The sequence below is a fragment of the Triticum aestivum genome, chromosome 6B (assembly GCF_018294505.1).
Source record: "Triticum aestivum cultivar Chinese Spring chromosome 6B, IWGSC CS RefSeq v2.1, whole genome shotgun sequence".
Classification (NCBI taxonomy): domain Eukaryota; kingdom Viridiplantae; phylum Streptophyta; class Magnoliopsida; order Poales; family Poaceae; genus Triticum; species Triticum aestivum.
In genome coordinates, this window is record NC_057810.1 from 62,430,640 (window position 1) to 62,444,416 (window position 13,777).

Genomic DNA, 13,777 nt, shown 5'->3' on the forward strand with positions numbered 1-13,777 from the left:
GAGGACGAGAGGGGACGGTCGTAGAAGATCAACGCCGGCCGGTGAAGGAGCGCCGACGCCGTGGACCGCCGGCCGATGAAGATGCGTCGCTTACCTGCTCGTCGGTGCCGATGCGCGTCGGCGGGAAAGCTCGAACGGAGGGAGAATGGTGGCGGGAGTTCGGGCGGTGAGGGAGGGGGCTAAATAGGGGTGGACTCGACGGGAGGTGAGCCGAAATCCTCCCGCCGATTTTTCGGCGACGCGGGCGAGCTCGCGCCATCTCCCTGGTCGCACGAGGAGAGAAGCGCGTCGCCCTCCCCTACCTCGCCCGAGCCAGGCTCGCCAGCTACTGCCGATTCAGGCGTTTCCCCTGGGCCTAGCCTGGAACTGCTTTTAGTTCCTTGCGATGCGGGCCGCACAGTAAACGCAGGCAACCAAACGGGGCAAGTTCTTCCCGCGTGGGCCAGGCTGGACCATATGCAGACAACCAAACACGCCCTTAGCTTAGACAATTGGCATGACAGCTTTGTCTCATTTTTTTTTGGCATGACAGCTCCTTTTCCTGCCTTTGATTATTTCCTTTAGATGCTTTTCCCGCCTTTGAGTTTCTTTTATTTTTTTGAGTGGATTCCGCTTTGAGGGAAGTGGGAGGCTGCAGAGCACGCACTGCGGGCTTCAATCAATCCTATCGGGCCTTTGGCGTTGGTCTAGTCACTGACCTCACACGCCGCACCAGGGAGAAATGTCAACGGCCAGCTTCCGCTTCCGCCGCCCGCCGCGACCGGCGCTGGAGGACGACGACCTGCTCTCCGAGATCCTCCTCCGCCTGCCCCCGCAGCCGTCCTCCCTCCCGCGCGCCTCCCTCGTGTGCAGGCGCTGGCACAGCCTCGTCTCCGACCCCGCCTTCCGCCGCCGCTTCCGCGTCCACCACCGCCGCGGCCCTCCCCTCCTCGGCTTCTCCGACGACCACCACAGGAACACCTTCCAGCCGGCGCTGGGCGCCCCCCACCGCCTCCCCGGCGGCCTCTTCTCCCTGGAGCTCCACGGCAGCTACACGACCCTCGGATGGCGCCACCGCCTCGCGCTCTTCTTCGTCCCGGTCTCGCTCCAGGTCCTCGTCTGGGACCCCGTCGCCGGCGACCAGCATCGCCTGCCCGTGCCCCCGGAGTTCCGCCTGGACCTGGTGGTGGACAGCGGGGCGGTGCTTCGCGCCGCCGCTGCCGGAGACGCCGGCGACCACTTCCAGGTGGTCCTGGTAGGCAGCGACCCCAAGCAGCCTACAAGAGTGCTCGCCTCCGTCTACTCGTCGGAGACCGGCGCGTGGGGCGATTTCATCTCGGCGCCTATTTCATCCGAGACTTTCTTTTTTACAGGCAAGCCTGCTGTGCTGGCCGGGGATTGCCTTCACTGGTCGGTTGCCGCCCCAGGTTCAGGTTCAAGAAGCATCCTCAAGTTTGATTTGGATAGGCAGAGCCTAGCCATGGAATTGCTGCCAGGGGACATGTATACCCGGGGCAGTCCCGCGTTCACGGTCACCCGAGGAGAGGGTGGTCGGATGGGTTTCTTTTTCTTGTCAGGCTTTACTGCCCAACTATGGAGTACGGTGACCGATTGCGATCGTGCCGAAATATGGGAGCCAGGAAGAATTATCGAACTGGACAAGTTGCTTCGACTACATTCAAAGAAAGATCCCCCGCATATGGTAGGATATGCTGAGGAAAACAATGTGGTGTTCCTCTGGACAGTTGTTGGTGTCTTCATGGTCCATCTCGAGTCATTGCAGTTCAAGAGGATCTCCAAGGCCACCATCTGATCTCACTATCATTCATTCGAAACTGTCTATACTCCAGGTACTAGTAGCATGCCTTTTACATTGTGAGTAGAACAAAGCCGCGTTATTTTTTCATAATTGGCTGATTAAATGCTGTTGATGCCTCATATTTATTTGACCTTTTCTTTGCAATGTCATTGGTCGTTTGATTTCTTATGTTTGTATAACAGGCACTAGTGGTGGAAAAAGGCAAGCAGAAGTTCTCAGGCATTCGTGGTGGACGCGATGTAGACAATACATAAGACAGTTACTCTCTTAGATATGCTGTTGTGATGTATTGCTTGAGAAGGTAAGCTTATATTCTGCATGCAAGTTGAGGTATCTGAACTGTTCTTTTATGAAAACAAGCTGGTAGATTGTCCAGTTGCGATCGGTTTGAGTGATAATTAGGATTTGAGCGAGCGTGATCTGGTTACATGAGTGAAATCTCCTGGTATAATGAGTATATTCATGTTCCCTTCATACAGATTTCTGAATGGACCAAATAATATCCCTTGTACTGAAATTTCTTTTGGCATAAAAAATTTCGATGGACCAAAAGGATCGTATATGTTTGCATTCCTTATCATTTTTCTCTCATAGATTCACATTTTTCTTTAGGTTTTTAATATAGTATAAGTACATCTGGATTAACAAATCTTCATGAAAGAAATGCCTAATGGCTATAAATGCCGCTTGACTGAAGATCTAAAAAAATGTCAGTTGCCATATCTGCTTGCAAACTGTACCATTTGAAGTACAACAAAGGCAATTCTGCATTATTAAATAGTACTACTGCCTACTAGCATTATTATTCCTTATTCCCCTGAAATTGGTTTGGTGATGGTAAATTTTTTATAGCCTCATCTAGCTAACAAATCTTGAGTATAGGAATGCCTAATAAGCTATATAGGCAACATGGCTTCAAATACACTAAAACTCGAACAGCTAGATCAGTAAGCCTTTCTTGCCCCATGGGCCATGCATTGGTGAAAATCTGTGGATGAACAGCGCCTAATCTTCAGTGGAGAATCAGATTTTGGCTGTGCCCTTGGATGCTATATCCTCCTTTATCTTAGCTTCTGGTGGCCTATGTTTGCTTTGATTATATTACATTATAATGGGCGAGTGTTTTGTCTCCCTCTCTCTTTTTGTTTTGTTGTTGCTATAGTTTGGTTAGCACGGCTTCGAGCTGATTGAAGTTGCTACAATTGTGACCACACTCCCCTTCTAATCGTATATATGCACCAAGCCATTCGATGTATAAAGTATTTTGGTTCCCCCTGTTATCTGTGTTTGGCACTTTGGCTGAAGCATATGTGTGTACTGTGTAGCATATATTTGGTTTACCTCCTTTGAATTGCTTGCTGTCAGTTTGTTGGTGTTGGAGACTGAAAACCATAGTTTTATATACTTTTCGTAGTATGAAAGCTTTATGCGGATGTATCTCAGAAATAAGCCTTTATTCATAGAGAATCCCCACCTCTCCAAAACTGCGGGGATGATTTTTCACACACGTAGTTATGAGTGGAAATAAATTTGGAGCAGAGAAAAATTCAAAATTTTATGGCCAGTGTGCCCTTTCACCTTACCACTCGCCACCTCTTTTTCAGGTCAGCGGTATGAGGCTTGGAGTGTGCTGCTCGAGGGTTTGACTGATAACCACTTTGTACTTGTGAAAACTCAGTTGTGGATGTTCTCACCATGCATCCCGGTTGTGTTAGTATATATAATATGGGTGTTAGACATATTTTGATGTACCTATGAGACTAGTATAGATGTATGTAACACAGACATATTGTGTAATTGTACATGCGGTGCTAATCAAATTTCCCATAATGTACCATGCAAGGTTTGGTTGAACTGCGAATGTGTGTGCAAATATGTGTAGATCCTGCAGGGAATATGTAGTACTCCCTCCGTTCCTAAATATTTGTCTTTTTAGAGATTTCAAATGGATTACACATACGGATGTATATAGACATATTTTAGAGTGTAGATTCACTCATTTTGCTCCATATGTAGTCACTTGTTGAAATCTCTAGAAAAACAAATATTTAGGAATGGAGGGAGTAGTAAGCAAGGGCGTTGCCTGTAATACCTGCCTGGATTGATATAGAAAGCTTGTCATGGGGTTCCAATTCGATGCGCAGGACCGCTGTTGTCAGGGCGCACCGGAGCAGCTCAAGCTCATTGCAAAGTTCAATCTGGATGTACTGTGTTTCTAGACTGAATATACTCTGTTTTCAGACTAGACATACTCTGTTTCTGTACTGAATGTACTCGGTTTTCAGACTAAGAGTGGTCTAATAATTCATCATCATTGTTCCCGAAACTTGGACAAGATCAAACATGACAGAAATATATGTGACACACATCACGAGATAGAGTAATGGCATAAATCTCGTGATAATAACTTGTCAAAGATCAAACGGTTCACATGTCAAGCACTAGAGCAAGTCAAAGGCACGCCACCTCATCACCCATTGACCCATCCCTCATCAGAGCAGAACAAACCTTGTTGTCATAGACAATCAGAAAATCGTCGTGCTAAGACACTAAAGGACCATCATAGTAGCATACCAACCATCATCGATTAAGAGAAGCGTAGATCGAAAGAATCCAACCTGTAGACACATGAATGCATCTGAACATAGACCAGTTCCAATTAGATTCACCGAAGACAAAACACCAACCATATCCCGCAAGAACAGCCAGAGACAAACTATTTTTAACTAATCACTAAAGGAAACAAGCTAACGCTTATTAATAAAGTATTAAGATCTCTTGATTTGGAGCCTCCTTATGTGTCGGTGCATGTGGGGACACCAAGGGGTCTGTCTGTAAGTGTGCATCGTTAGTTAAGTGTTTTGGGTTTTGTTTTTTCCTTCCATTTTTTACTTTTATTTTTAACATTTCAAATTCATGAATGTTTATTAAAATTCATGAACATTTTAAAAGTATTAAATATTTTTAAAATTCCGTAAACATTTTTCCCTATATATTTTTGAAGTTCAAAAATAATTTTAAAGTTAGTGAACATTTTTTTAGTTTTAAACTTTTAGAAAATCACAAATATTTTCAAAATCTATGGATATTTTCTTAATTCATGAACATTTTTAAAAAAGCTATTGTTTTTTAATCCACAACATTTCTAATGTCCATGAACATCTTTTCATTTAATGTTTTTTCAAATAAAAACGTTAGCTGCTTTTTCCGAGCTAGCATCGGAGCGAGCGGAAAAAATAAATCTAAACAAGCGAGCAGAGCAGGGAGCCGAGCTGAGCGAGCAAGACCTTTGGGGGCCAACCTGTGAGTGTCATAGCAGGAATTCCGCAATTTCAGCGTGGAATAGGAGCTCTCATGTGGCTTACCCAACCGCTATCAACTGACACCGATACTGAAACGTGTAAAGACATCATAATCACGCACCAAACAAGTCACTTCCCTCTCAGAGCAAATACTATCTCCAACAGCAGTCTAGTATGCTATACGGAGAAAACACCATCATAACATAATTAAAACTCAAGCCAAACCTAGATAAAACTAAAAACAATTCAACCTAATAAAATAATCTATACTACCTCGGTTCGTAGATATAAGACGTTTTGACAGTTCAAATTGAACTACTAAAACATCTTATACTTAGGAATAGAGGGAGTACTAGGTAAAAGTGAGTTAATCTCATAAGCGAAGAACAGCATAGTAAAGTGCGCGTTAGCCTATCGTAATACACAAGTTATGGTGCTAGACGCAAGTTTGTATGGGTACCATGGGAAATGAGCCGATAAACAGTAACCAATCACAATGTAAGAAAAAGCAAGTAATCAATCACATATAGAATCATAGGCATAGCTTCATTTTTCACAACGAACGAACATCGATCACGTGACACACTCTCAAGAGTATTTAGGCGATATGCTTTACTTATGTGCTTCTTAGAAGTGGTAACACATACCACATGAGTAGATTTTACATAGTAAAGCGAGGATAGTTGACAATTATTGGGTACATTGGTAGGTTGGCATGCACAGAGTTTATTTAGGTCCGTCATATCGTCGTTCGACACGCCGGTTGTAGTCGAGCATCTAGACGATGCCGCCGATGAGGTTCTCGGCGGCGTTGTCAATAGGGAGGCCAGCGCCAATACTCACGAGCTGCACTGGCGCGGCCAGTGTCCCGGTGATGCTGGCCAGGGACGCGTTGCACGCGGCTAGCGGGGTGACCACCACCACTTTGCACTGGTTCATGGCGAGCAGCGATGAGGTGACCCTGCCCATGTTCATGGTGTAGGCTCCGGTGTGGTCCGCCGTCGCGCTGGCCATCACGTTACGGCCGCACACCAACCGCACGACGGTGTCTGTCCAGAGCAGAGAAGCAAAGCAACACATATGACGGTTGTGTATATGGCATCCGGGCAAGAGGCTGGCAGAGGTGCTTTGCTTACTCCGGAACGGCGGTGCCGCGGTCGCGTTGATGGAGTTCCCAGCGCTGCACAGCACTACGCCGGAGACGATCGCCATTGGAGGCTGCTTGCCCGCCTCCGCACCGTGCGGCGCTAGGCTGACGGCGAGGGCCAGGAGAGCTGGGAGAAGGAGGCTCTTGGTTGCCATTGGCTTGGATCCGCTCGATCGATCTCTCTGTTGTTGTATCTGTGAGAGGATGTTGTGCTGTGCTGAGTGTGGTGCATGGATACCCCTTTTTATAGGCGTGCGTGGAGGCCAAGTTGCCACGGTTTAACACGACTAGGAGGCCAAGTTGGCATATGATAAATCGAGCCAGATTTAAAGAAGGACGCCGATAATGCCCACCCGTGTGGGTGTTAAAGAGATCTGGCCACACGTTTTGTTGGTGTCTAAGAGAACCAGTCCACACGCATATGTGTGGTCAAAACAAGTAATGCCCACATGTCTTTTTTTTGTCTCGTGGTCCCTCCCACAAGCCTACGTACGAGCAAAATAGATAACGCCCACACGCCCGTACGTCAGGCCTCCTACCTCATGGTCCCGTACGTCCCGTGTGACAGTCACCACGCGTCCCCGCAGTTGCCATGGTCTGGACCCTCTTTCATGGGCTGCTTAACTGCAGTTGCCATCTCAGGTCAAGTGCCAGATGCCATTTTTGGACAACTGCAGCTGTTGCCATGTGTTGCCTGGTTTACTACAATTGCCATGATTTAAAAATTTTAGGAGTTGTCACCTATTAACACTAGGCAGTTGCCATGTAGCACAACAAAGACATGGCAAAATAACATGTTCGGGTAAAGAAAGAGTTGTCATCTGCTTACAAGCACACTAGGGGCAGTTGCCATGTACCCTGCAAAACACATGACAACTGACAACTTTGGGTGTGGGAGAGGAGACGGGCGTGTGGCGCAGTGGTATCTTTAGGAGTTGCCATCTACTAAATACTAGACAGTTGCCATGTAGCACTACAAAAAGACATGGCAAAAAAACATGTTCGGGTAAAGAGAGAGTTTTTTTTTGCATGATAATACGTGTCTCATTCATATCATAAAGAATAAAATACAAGTCACATAAAGACTGACAAGACAAAACTGAAAAGATAGTACAACATCTCTGAGCTTGACACCAACACCCGTCACCTGCCTCCGGCACCACCACAGCAGCCACCGAAGAAAAGAATGACGAATCACCTCCTCACCCGAGCTCGACGCGGCTCAATCGCTGATATGCAGCTTTGCGGACCTCCAAGGTGGCTCACCAAAAGTGAAGCCCTTACCGTTGAACGAATCAGACCGGGGCAACACCCTGGACACGCCATTGAACTCCAGATCTGGCACCCCACAACGACTAAAACGCCAAAGGAGGAAACCACATATGTCATCCACGAACCACAAGCCCAGCACATGCTCCATCTTCCAGATGTCGTCGATACAGACCACAATCTGCATCCGCTCCTAGACTACCTCCCAAGCTCCGCGCCGACGCTGGAGAAACGCCGTCGCAACGGCGGAGCCCGAGGACACAGGTCCACCACGAGGATGTCGTCGCCGCCACGCCATCCTTGCTTGAACAGACTGGTTCCAAATTCATCCCCAACCATACACTACAAAAAAATACACTCCCGTGATGATACGTGTTTGTCACAGTAGGTCACGTTTTTTGTCATGCATGTACATCCATGACAAATTTATGATAGAATCAAGATAGTCATACCTGTGCTGTCGTAGAAGTGTTCCATGACATTACCAAAATTATCATCACGGAAGTGTCCACTTCCATGAGGATAAATCGTGCGTCACAGAAGTGCTTTCGTCAAGGGTGACCGACACGTGACATCCACCGTAACGGAACGCCGTTAAGCTATCGGGTCGGGTTTTGGATCCGATAACCCGTTAACAGCCCCGACCAATGGGGATTTTCCACGTGTAAAATGATCATTGGCTGGAGGAAACATGTGTCGGCTCATCGTTGGGACAGTTGTCATCCACTCATTGGACAGAAGGCGCCTATGATACGTCGACACATGGCACGACCCAACAGTGGCCCATTCCTGTGAAAAGGCCGGCCCGTTTGACTTGGTCAAAAGATGGCGAGCCGGCCCATGTAAAGCATGTTAACGGCCTGTTCGCATATAGCCCATTTACAGCCCGCTAACCCAAGGCCCGTTACGCCCTATCTGAATTAGGCCCAGTAGCATCATCTGGGCCATCCAATATGATTCCAGCCCGTTTTCACTTCTGGCCCATGTATGGCCCATGACATCTTTCGGCCCATATGAGGCCCTATGTAACTCTTCGCCTATTAACGGCCTGTGGTGAAATTGGCCCGTAATGAACAGTGTATCACTTTACACCCATTAACGACCCGTGGTGAAACTGGCCCGTAATGAACAGTGTATCACTTTATACCCATTAACGACCCGTTATTCCGTTGGGCCGTTTCCAGCCCATGTTATCTTTTGGCCTTCTCAGAGCCCATTTATTCTTGGGCTAATTTCCAGCATTCGTTTACTTACGGCCCGTTACTGTCATTTTCTGCTTGTGGGCCAAATTCAGCCCGTGGTTACAGTCGGCCCGTTTGTGGTCCGTTAATACGTTGGGCCATTTTCATAGCATCATCAAATACGGCCTATTAACGATGGCCCGTTATGGTCGGCCCATGAACGGATGATTCCAACTCTAGCCCATTTACGACCATATTGGGGGCTGTTATTGGCCCATGTTTGGTCCTCATGGCAATGGGTACCCGTTACCCGCTAACCCGACGGTAAAAATCCTATTAGGGTAAGGGTATGTGAAAATAAAATACCCATGGGTATTTAAATGGGAAAAATGTATACCCATCGGGTAAGCCGGGTATGGGTACAAGAATGCAATACCCATACCCGTCTACCCGCCTACCCGTATGTTAATGCATCTTACATGTAGGCCCCCTATGTCATTCAGTAGAAAAAGAAAAAAACCTAGCCTAGCACCCAGCGGCCGCAACCCTAGCCCACGCAGGCCCGCACAAAACCCCCTCCGCCCCTCGACCCCTCCCTCACCCCATCGCGCCGTCACACCCATCTCTCTCACACGGGCTGCAACCCTAGGTTGCCGCCGCCGCCACCGGCCGCCGCCGCCGGCCGCTGCGGCTACCTGGGCAGGGCACCAGGCCATCTCCCTCGTCTCCACCTCCACATCTCCTCCCTCCACAGCGCCTCCTCCACTCATCTCGCTTGCCGTTGCCGCAGCTCTTCCATCTCAACCGCCGGACAACCGGAGCACCTCCCAGCCTCAACTTCGGTGCGGACGGAGAGCGGTCCAGAGGACGTCGAGGAGGCCCACTACTTTGGCGCGGATGGTGACCTCGTCCGCTCAACCTCAACACCCGTGGATGAGGACGGTCTCGGACAAGATGGCGCCGGCGGGAGTGGTTCTCAGGTGCGGACACCGACGCCTTCTCCAACCACCTTCAACGGGGCAGAATCCCGGGCGCCGCTCCAACTCATCTACGCCCGGTTACAAGGTGGGTCGTGGCCGTGGCTGTGGAGGCACGACGGCGGTGGCCAGCACCCGGCAGAGTCCGGCTGCTCCTGCTCCTGCGAGGAACAGATCGACCCCACCAGCGAAAAGGGCACCAAAGCGTCCAAAGCGGTGAAATTTTTCTCACTTTTTCATAAAATTCTATGATGCATGAACTGATCTATTTGATTCTGTTATGTATGAAGTATGGTGTAAGAATGAAAGTGAGTGTTGATAAATATGTACTAAATGTGAGAGTTAGAATGGGAGTTATAATTGGAATATCAAATTTGGGAGTTAGAATGCCATGCCATAAATTTATTTCCAGACCATTGACTTGTTCTAGTTTAGGAGAAAAACTTGTATATACAAAAGAAGGTTATATAAAGTGAATCATTTCTGTAAATCATTAAGTGTAGTTTGATCTTGTAATACAAAAGAAGGTTATATACAGTGAATCATTTCTGTCACTTTTACAAAGCAATTTCTATGACTGTTTCTGTAAACATTTTTGTGTGGTATATTAAGTTTGGACAAATCTGGTTGTGCTATATAGTGAATTGTTAACTTTCTTGTGCAGTGATACAAACAATGGCCGAAGCCAAGTAGATGCGTCCATGGACACAGCGACACCAATGGATGAAGATGGAGATCATGTTAGCATTTCAAACGATGAAGGAGAAGAGGATGAGGCGGAAGAGGTGCATCCACATCAACCATCTAGTCGCAAGCTCACATCTAAAGTTTAGTTGGACATGAAGAAGTTGAAGATAAATGGAGAATGGAAGGCCAAGTGTAATTGGTGTCATAAGACACTTACCGCAGGATCAAGGAATGGTACTAAGCATCTAAAGTTGCATCTTCAGAGTTGCACTCTTAGGAAGTTGAAGACGAAGGATGGTAAAACTTTGCATCAATCCTCATTGAAGGTGATGGCCGAGAATGATGGGACAGTGAGCATGGAGAGCTACACTTTTAATCAAGAGTACGCTAGAGCAGAGCTTGGCAACATGTTGGTGTTGCATGATTATCCTTTGTCTATGGTGGACCATGTTGGTTTTAGGAGATTTGTGCTGCACTTCAGCCATTGTTCAAGCTGCATACTAGAAATACTATTAGGTAATATGCTCCTATGTCTTTAGTTTTTTGTTTCCTCTTAATGTTTATTGTTTCTCTTGTGCAAATAACATTTACTCTGTTCCTTATCTTCTGTTTTGTAGAACTGACATTGTGGAAAGGTACGACATATAAAAGAAGAAGGCCATCGAGTATATGAGTATGGTACAATCAAGGGTCGCAGTCACCACCGATATGTGGACTTCTGACAGCCAAAAGAAGGGATATATGGCTATTACATCCCATTTCATTGATGAGTCTTGGAGGCTAAGGACCATTCTCATGAGGTATATACATGTTCCCACATCATATATTTTCAGCAGTCCATTTCATTGTACTTATTTTCAGCAACCCATTAAGCTTTCATCAACTATTGTGTTTGTCTGCATATTGTAGGTTTATTTATGTTCCAACACCACATAATGCGGAAGTGATAGCTGAGCAGCTCCATGAATCATTGGTTGAATGGAATCTTGATGAAAAGCTCTTGACTGTGACCGTTGATAATTGCAACGCCAATGACAAGGCAATTGCGGAGATTGTGGGGAAGATAGGAAAAAGTAAGCTTCTTTGTGAAGGTACTTTACTTCACATGCGTTGTTGTGCACATATTTTGAATTTGATAGTGAAGGATGGCCTAGATGTCATGCAATTAGCTATAGAAAACATTCGTGGAAGTGTGGCATATTGGACCGCCTCACCAAAAAGGATAGAGAAGTTTGAGGAAATGGCCAAGTATAAGAAAGTGAAAATAAAAAGGAAGTTGAAACTTGATTGCAAGACTAGGTGGAACTCTACTTTTGTAATGCTTGATATTGCTTTGCCTTATAGACCTGTCTTTGAACGTGCAAAAGAAAAAGAAAAGCAATATGAGTGGCTGCCTAGTTCAGAAGAATGGGCTTTCGCTGTAGATGTTGTAGAGAGGCTTAGGTTGTTCTATGAAATAACCGAGCTATTTTCTGGAACTGATTATGTGACTGCCAATGTGTACTTTCCTAAGATATGTGAAATTAAAATGAAAATGAGGAAGTGGGAAGCATCTAGCAACAATACTATCAAAGAAATGACAAAAAGCATGACTGAAAAATTTGATAAGTATTGGAGCGACATCCAAGGTCTAATGGCTATAGCTATAATTCTTGATCCTCGATACAAGAAGCAAATGTTGGTAGCTTGCTTTGCCATGCTCCATGGCATTGAGCCATCTTCTTATGAATGCATTGAAAAAGTTGATGACATAGTTGCTAGTCTGCGCTTATTATTGGAAGAATATGAAGTGGAAAATAAGGCATATACACCGGATGAAGAATCTATGATTTCTACAATGAAAGCTCCTGCAATCATGACTGTCTTCCGAAACATTGTAGCTCAACAAATGCCTGCAACAGCTAGACTTCAAGGTGAAATAGATCAATACTTGAATGATGGATTAGTGCCTTACGTTGAGAAGTTCAACGTGTTGGATTGGTGGAAAGTGGCTGGAACTAGGTATCCAACCTTAAGGAAAGTTGCAAGGGACATATTTGCTATTCCTGTTACAACGGTTGCTTCAGAATCAGCCTTTTCTACAAGTGGCAGAAAGCTCAATGACCATAGAAGTCGATTGACACCACATATGGTTGAGGTTTTAATGTGCTCACAAGATTGGATTAGAAACAAGTTCAAAGGTGAGAAAATAGTGCTTTCTATTAATATTTTCTCTTGTTTTCAGATTGTTGACAATTGTTTACTTTTGTAGATGCTAACACAGGAGAAGCTAGCTTTTGGACTTGCCTTCAAGACATCCAAGAAGGGATGCAGGTACATAAGAAGTGCACACATACCTTTCTTGTTTATGTCTTGGAAATATATAACTCTCCACAATTCAAGTTCTCATGTCTTTCTTGCATATGTCTCAAACTAGGATTTGGCGCTTTGAGTGAGATGTCAACGCTCATGAATATGAAGTGGAGAGAAGATCAATCTACTCAATTGGATTTTGTGTCATGTAGGAGATGTTCAAGTTGATATGATGACTATGTGTCGAACTTGAACCTATTTGTGCGTTGAACTTGAACCTATTTGTCTCAAACCTATGTGATTGTTGAACCTTTATATGTCGAACATATTTGCTTGTCGAACCTATAACCTATTTGTGTCCAATCTATGGCTGAAATGTGTTATGTCTATGGCTGAAATGCTATCTATATGTGCTGAAATGCTATTTAGATGTGCTGTAATGCTGATTATATGTGATGTAATGTTGTATATAAGTGCTGAAATGCTGAAATATGAGCTGGAATGTTGTTTATATGTGCTGGAATGATGTATTTAAGTGCTGCAATGCTGAAATATATGCTGGAATGTTGTCTACATGAGTTGAAAATGGGTTATATGTTGCTGAAATGTTGACTTGTGGTATATATGTTGCTGAAATGATGAAATATGCGTGTTGAATTGATGAAATGTTGTATATATATGTGATGAAATGCTCCTTTATACTTGCTGAAATGTCAATTGGGTGAGGTGACAAAGTTGGGTATTTTTATCCGTGGGTATTACCCGTACCCGACCGGGTACGGGTATGGGAACAATTTTATACCCGGGGTGCAGGTAAGGGTATGGGTATGGGCTAAAAATGTTGAGACGGGTAAGGGTTTGGGTGCGTATTACCCGCACGCAAACCCACCGAGTGCCATGAGGAATGTTTGGCCAATCGATCATACTGCCCGTATAAGGCCCATTGATGATACGGCCCGTAGAAGGCCCATTGTTTCTATGGCCCATAGAAGGCCCATTGTTTCTACGTCCCATAGAAGGCCCACTATTTCTACAGCCCATAGAAGGCCCACTGTTTCTACGTCCCGTAGGAGGCCCAGTGTCACTACAGTGAATATTAGCCCATGATTATTGTGGCTTAGTTT

At 45.7% G+C, this 13,777-nt stretch overlaps 1 pseudogene; it reads left to right on the forward strand.

Moving 5' to 3' along the window:
* Nucleotides 1–639: 639 nt before the first annotated feature.
* LOC123135789 (uncharacterized) lies at nucleotides 640–3,635 on the forward strand (annotated as a pseudogene).
* Nucleotides 3,636–13,777: the final 10,142 nt, after the last annotated feature.